This window comes from Numenius arquata, chromosome 2 (genome assembly GCF_964106895.1).
Source record: "Numenius arquata chromosome 2, bNumArq3.hap1.1, whole genome shotgun sequence".
Lineage (NCBI taxonomy): Eukaryota > Metazoa > Chordata > Aves > Charadriiformes > Scolopacidae > Numenius > Numenius arquata.
The window spans coordinates 95492254-95499599 of NC_133577.1; the positions used below are offsets into that span (position 1 = coordinate 95492254).

Sequence of the window (7346 nt, forward strand, 5' to 3'; positions counted from 1 at the left end):
AGGAAACTCTGTCCATCCCCTGGGAACACAGAGGGTACCAATCTGGGCCCAGACGATGCCAGTTTGTGCTGCTGGCTTTCTTAACTTTCCAGTTAAGATGCACTCAAAGTCATTACAGGTATTGCTAATAAGCATACACATAAACCTCTGAAATTTTGTAGCTGGACTCCAAAACATTGAGCTCTCTCAATCAGAAGCATCTGGAAAACCTCTACAACCATGTGGGAATTAATGATCTCAGTTATAATTAAGTCATTTCTCACCATTTTTCAACTACTTCACATATGGAACCTAATAGTTCCTTTGTGAATAGCATTTATTTGACAGCCTGAATTTAAATCTTTTCATTCAGTTATTGCCTGACTACATTTGTAAAGCATTTCCCTTCACATTTAAAGAAAGAATATGAAAGCCACAGAACTATGAAAACCTGAGATATACCTCCATCTCTGCACAAAATTAAATATTCTGTCTCCCTCTACTGGCTCTGCATTAAATCAAACCAGGAAGAGAAAAAGAAAAACTAGAAAGCTAATATTTATTGTTACCTTAGAGAATTCTATACAACAGTCAATGCTGAAATAACAGAGGAGTAATAATTCTCTTTAATCATAGTTTCTAAGCAGGTATTACAACAGAGAATACCAAGAGTCTTTCTGAACACAGCATGAGACCCATTTAAATTATTACAGGTACAGAGCACCATAGCTACATAGCACCAAATTAATAATCTCTTTATGAAATTTTCTACTAAAATTATTTCTCCATTAAAAATACAAGGGAATATTAATGAACTTTCTGTTAATATAACTTCAGCTTATTTTATATTGAATCAGATTTCAGCATTCCTGCTTGCTTCCAGCCAGACTGAGTTACAATTGAGCTGGATAATTTTACTTATAAATAATTTATAGATAATATATGCAATTTTTTTTAAAAATTAAAATGACAGGCAATCCAAATTTGTGATTCAAAGAACTTCTGGTTTGCAATTTGATCAGTCAAAATACATTTAGTAATATAAGCAAGCTGTCACTATATAAAATACAGGAAGAGAGAAAAGAATGAGATGTCTTTTGCACATTTTTTAGATGATAGCTGCAAAGCCTTGATTTATTTTGTACTGAATTCTGCTTTTCTCAAATGATATAATTAAGCACATAAAACACTCTGCTTTCTAAGATGGATTTGAAATAGTTCACAGTGCTACAGAACAAACCTCTATCTTGTTACTCCAAAGAAGTCAAAATCACAAGAGTGATTATATTACTAGATCACCTCTCCAGTTTGATTCATATCCTACACAGGGTTCCTACTACTACACAGGAAATAGTACAACGGCAAGAATGGATGGTTGGAGAGAAGACCAGTTGTGCCTGCCTTTGCACAGCTATTGACCAAATATTGCCTCAAAGGTACAATTACCAGGAAATTTAAAGTTGTACATCCTACAGCAAAAGCTTATTCCTACATTCTCTGTATAGTGCTAGTACATTTACACTGAGCAATAAAAATCACAGTCTCAATCTATTCCAAAGCAACTGAAGTTATCAGGAGTCATTCAACAAATCCCAGTGGCTTCAGATCTGAGATCTTAAAGCAAGAAGTAACTAAGTTTTTGCTGTCCTGGAATACACACATCTGGATTTTCAAAAATATAAGCTGAAAATTAACAGTAGGTAAATAGGCTATATTAATAATAAAAATATCTCACTTAAAGAGATGTAATATACAAACCCGCACATAGTCGTCAAAAATCTGCATGCATGTGCATGGATAGTAGGCAATAAACTGCATTACTTTAAAACTTCAATTGTTACTGTCACATTTTAAACATAATGCCCCGTTAATGTAAGTGTAAAATGTTACCTGAAATTTGTAAAAACACATTCATATTTAGGATGAAATCCCGTATCCCTTTCAGTCAATAGGGTTTTACCTAACAAATGAGGTCAGGATGCTCAGGCCTTCAGAATTTATAGTCAAATCCTCTAAATACTCAAACACATGCAAAATCCAAGCAGTCTCATTTAAAAGGAGACTACAGTATATGCTTAAGTGTTAATGGCACTGAGGACTCAATTATCAAGCTGATGTTGAGAAAGAAAAAGAGTAGGTGAGAAGAAGAAATATGCCTACGCAGCGCATGACGGCCAAGAACTTCATGCTAGGTTTAAGTAAAACAAAGGAACACTTTTAAATGCTTAAAAATTAAGTTTCACAGTAATAGACAAACCCTTAACTAAACTACATTAGCACATGCCACTACAGTAAGATTCTTTTAATAAAATTTTTTACATGCACCTCAAAGCTCTTATAGGCATTTTTGTGAAAACACCATGCTTTATTTACCATACCTGAACATTTCTGTACCTGTCACGCTGCATGTTAATGAAAAAATAAGACAGGGAACATTAGGTTATTTTCACATGTCCTTTCTAAAGGTATAATTTCTATTTATTTTTACCTACGACATTACATGCAGTTTCACTTTAGCAGAACTAATAAAAGCACTTCAGCCTATCTCTAGATGACAACTTTGCCAAGTCAAATAAAAAGGTTTCGGTGTGCTGAAAGAAAAGGCTAAACAATTAAAGAGAAACATTTCTCCTCTTTCCCATGCACCCTCTCTGAAGCTCCAAAAACACAGCTGCTGATAAAAAGGCCCGAGGGAAGTAGGTTTGTTTTGACTAATACTCCTCATCTTGAATCAACTCGATAAAAAGGAGTTACGCACTACTAACAGTGCTCTGAAAAGACAGTTTCCAGTGAGAATTTCCACTTCTAGCATCTCCCTTATAGCCATATGAAAACACATGGTTAAACACAGCATGCACACCAGAAAATCAAACTTGGACTTTCTGTGAACTAAAGCTGAAAAAGCCTGGCAGACAACCTACAATAAGGGTTAGTTGTCTAAGCAACAGACAAAGCTGAGGCTACAACAGCGTACCTGGCTGAGGTAGCTGAACTTTGCCCGTTCCCAGGTGCCACTGACATCACTGGAAGCCAGTCATATCTAAGGAATAGCATAGCCTGGCCTCTTGACTTTAAATCAAGTGTGAGGGCTTAATTGAAATACTGCCCACATTACTGAAATAAACTGCTAACACTAGTACACGCACACACAGAAAGTACTTACATCGTTTCTGGGAGACCGCCTGTAAACAAGCTGTGACAATATCGCAGTTCTTCTGGACTTTATGTACAAGCCTGTCTTTCTGCTTCAGAAGACGAAGCAACTTTGCCGACTGAACTGAGATTCTGTAATTCAGTTCTCGTTTTATAGTTGTTAATTCATTGACATCTGCCAATAAGCAGAGAAAATAACCTCAGTACAGGCCAAAACATTCACAAACAGCTTATTGTAGTTGACACACAGAGGGACTTACCCCAAGGACACTTGCACGTACAAACTTTCTATAAATTACTAGTTCTATTGACTAGGATAATTCCCAATCATAAACATTTTCATGATCTGAGCCAAAGTCTTTAATTTTCTTTTAAACTGAAGTACTTCAATTTATTGCACAGTGTATGAATCTTAATAATTATACTGTTATAAATTGGAAACATCGCGACAGATGTAGCCAGAATATACTTATAGTAGTGCAACCAGGGGGTAAATCTCAAATACAGAACCTTCCAGAAGCCGCCTGTGAAAAACATGCATGGGGAATAAGCAAACAGTAACAAAGAACCACGTTCAAGAAGCTGCCTGCAAAGCTAGAAATGCAACTCCAGGGTGAGCTCAAAGTGGGAAACTCTTTACACTAAGATTCAAACCAAGTGGCTTCGGTCATGACCTCAACTCTTTCCATTGGTCAGTCACAGCGCCACCAGACCCTCTTAGTTCACCACAAAATCTCAGCTTAATTCTAATATTCCTGTGGTTTCCCATGTGGTGAGCTTCAGGTCCAGGAGGAAAGGAAGTTGTTGGGGAGATGTCTTAAGTCCATTAATTTTTTTTGAGTCCTCTGCTCTGTTCTCAGAGGCACACCCCACCAGTGAAAGCTTGGGTCTTGCCTATCGCACACTGACTGCTTCAGTTCTTCCCTGAAATAGCCTGGTGCAGCTTGCCATCAGCAGCTAAACAGCTTTCTCCTCCCTGCGGCCAAGTTTTCAAATCCTATCATTTTCAATCCAACCATGCCCCCCCTGATACTGGAAGAAAAATCAATTTAAAAAAAAAAGTCCATACTTTGGTAACCCGATCCAATGAGAAAAACATTTATGCATCCAGGAAGAGCTACTATTTGTGGGATGGCAAACAGCTCAGCTCATACGGCAAAACTTTTTCAATAATTCTGGAAAGCTTAAAGAAAAGGACAATTTAGGCTGAAACGACAACCAATCATGGGATAGTGAAGAGTATGGTATGACTGCAAGGGAGGGGAGCCACTGGTAAACAGTCCTGTATTTAATAGACACTATTTCAGCACCTGCTGCTCAGCTGGAACTCCCAGTCACTTGTACCAGGCAAGGTGATTTAAAACATCTATGGATTTTGAGAGGAAAAAAAAATTACGTTGTATTCCTACTGACTTGTACACTCACCACAAAAGTAGTGAGTTGAATTTTATTCTTTCTCGCTCATGCCACTTAGCTGCCCCTGTAAAAAACATTAGCTTTGCAGCAAAATTAATGAGCTTAAATTCTACAAAATATATTCCTGACCAAGGAAATTTCTTGTAGAGTCCCAGATTACCACAGGACACACAGAACTTGAGCTACGTCCTGTAACATCAGATGGCATATCATCTCATTAAGAAGCCAAACACGGAAGCAGAAAGCTGTTTGCGTAGGTCAGAAAAAAACACCGTTTATTCACCTCTTGCTTTTTTTTTTTCTTGTCAAAAACAAGAATGATTTAACATCAGGAGACAAGAGGCCTTTGTACAGCCCCTCCTCACTGGGTCATCTTGGAGTCGCAAGTCTCATTCTTTCACAAACATGCAGTGCTGTGGCTACGTAGCTTTCATAGGAATTCTTTGATAGTTTCATTTAGATTTTAGTTAGTTGACTATTGCATTTGCATTTTTTTATTATGCCTTTTTTTTTCCCCTGGAAGACATGCTTACCTGCAAATAAGCTTTACAATTGTCAGGTTTAGTTTAAGTCCACTAGAACTAAAAAGACCTGAAAAAAACAAGTACCTCTTATGACACAGTACGTGTAGCATCTCTTCTAGCTTAAGAAAAGAGGGACTTCGCTTAAAAAAAAAAAAATTGAAAGAAAAGGAAAGTGGTCATCGATTCATTACTGTAAGTGAAGAAAAACACTGAACTTGGAGAAGCACAAGATCTTGTGCAATCTGTCAGAGAAACTCTAGAAGCAGGTGACCCCATTTTTGCTCCTATGGCACCTAAAACGAAGAAGGGAAGGAGGGAGGGAAGATCAGAGGAGGCCGTGGTTTGAAGGAGATACCAGTTAACTGTGCCTGGCAAGCTTCTGGGAGAGACAGCCAGCCATAGAGGCTGCTATAACAAAGCAAGGGGGGTATATACATACATATAAGTGCGTGTAGGTGCGCACAGGCAGGAGAGAGGGGACCATGAGCTTTAAGCGGGACTCCCTCTCAGGCACAGAGGAGGGAAGCGGGGGCAGCTGCCGGCCCAGGCGGGGCAGCGAGAGCAGGGCAGGGCAGGGCGGGCTGTACCTTTCAGCCGCAGGTACTTGACCTGGCTCGGCCGCTGCTCCAGCTCCCGGAGGACGCGGGAGCGGGCGCTGCCCGAGGGGGCGGCCGCCTCGGCGGCGCTGTAGAGCTCGGTGAGCAGCCCGCTCACCAGCGACGAAGTGCGGCTGGACCGGCCGCTGCCGGCACCCTCCTCGTCCTCATCCTCCTCTTCTTCCTCCTCCTCGGCCAGGCTGTCGGCGCTGCTGCCCGCCCTGCCGCCCGGGCCGGTCTCCCCCGCCTCCATCTTCCACAGCCGCCCGCCGGCGCGGCGACCAGTTCCGGGCTCGGCCCGTTCCACAGCGACACGCGGGGGGGGAAGGGGGACAGGGAAGCGCACAGGCCGGCAGGACGCTCCCCCGCAGGCTGGAGCGCCGCGCCCCGCTCGGGTCCCTCCCCACGCACGGCGCGGCGTGGTAGAGGCCGGCGGCGGGCGCGGGGAGGGGCGGGGGCGCTGCACCTGCTGAGGGGCGGGGAAGGGCGGCCTGGCCGGGCTTGGGCTCGCCTCACGGCGGTGGCCCCCGGGGCCGGTCCCCGGGGCGGTGCGGCTGCTACAAGGGTCATCCCGGGTCCTGCCGTCTGTCCCGCTGCTGCTCCCTCGCCGGGGAGCCCCCCGCGGCCGTCCGGTTACCGCTCCGCGCCTCCGCAAGGAGGAAGGCGGAGACGAGGGCGTGAGGAAATGCGGGGCAGAGCTTCAGTGAGGTAACCGCGAGGCTGTCATTGCTCTGCCGCGCGTCACCCTAAAACAACGCAAGAAGCAGAGGCGATGGCAGGGTTTGTGCGGCCGCCGGAGCTGGGCGCCCCCGGGGCTCGGCTGGGGCAGCTGCGGTCCCCGGAGCCGGTTCCTGCGTGGAGTAAGGAACCACCGCCGCCGCTGCAGCCTGCTCCCCCAGACCTGCAGCAGGACAGCCCCGAGCACCCACTGGCTGCTGCCAGAGCCCAGCCGGCCGCAGCCACCGAGCCCAACTGTCCATGGTTACTGAGCTTGACCAGCTGTGGCCACTACATCCAACTAGTCACGGCCACTGAACCCTACCAACCACGGCCACTGAGCTCAACCAGCTGCCGCCAGAGCCCAGCCAGGCGCAGCCACTGAGCCCTATCAGCTGTGGCCAATGATCCCGACTGTCCATGGCCACTAGGCCCAACTGGCTATGGCCACTGAGCCCCCACCAGCTCCCAGGCTGCGATTGCCGCGGGTGCCTGGGGTGCCCACCGCTCCCCGTGCCCCCACCGTGCTCCCTGTCCGCCCCTGCCTTCTGGTTTTCCCCAACATCGATACGTCCCCCAACGTCTTCCCTCAAGCCGAGAGCTGACCGGCTGGCACAGGGGAAGGCGATGGCGCTGCCAGCAGGCCGGGGCTAATTAGCGCCAGGAGCTGGGTAGCAAAACGCATTATTTCACCACTACAAAGAACCACCCGAAACGAGCCGCTGTGCCACTCGCCGCTGCCGGCCGGCACCTCGCTCGGACCCGGCGGACCGCCGTGAGGGGAACGGGGTGGGGCGGGGCCGTGGGCGGCCGCCCCCTGACCCGCCCCGACATCGGCTTCTCCGGGCAGTGGGCGTGGCCAGGACGGGGGGGAGTGGTCTCTCACCTCCGCGGCGGCCGCCCGGGCCACGTGACGCCGCCTCCCCCCCCCCCGCCTGCCGCTCTCCCGGGTCATATGCCG

At 46.2% G+C, this 7346-nt stretch overlaps 1 protein-coding gene across 1 annotated transcript in view; it reads right to left on the reverse strand.

Moving 5' to 3' along the window:
• TBC1D30 (TBC1 domain family member 30) overlaps nucleotides 1-5714 on the reverse strand; it is a 51972-nt gene extending 46258 nt beyond the window's left edge. The window contains exons 1-2 of the mRNA XM_074168472.1: nucleotides 5660-5714; nucleotides 3143-3307 (exon numbers count right to left, since the gene is read on the reverse strand). The gene's annotated coding sequence lies outside the window, so the exon portion shown is untranslated. The remainder of the gene's footprint in view (nucleotides 1-3142; nucleotides 3308-5659) is intronic.
• Between the last annotated feature and the right edge of the window lie 1632 nt (nucleotides 5715-7346).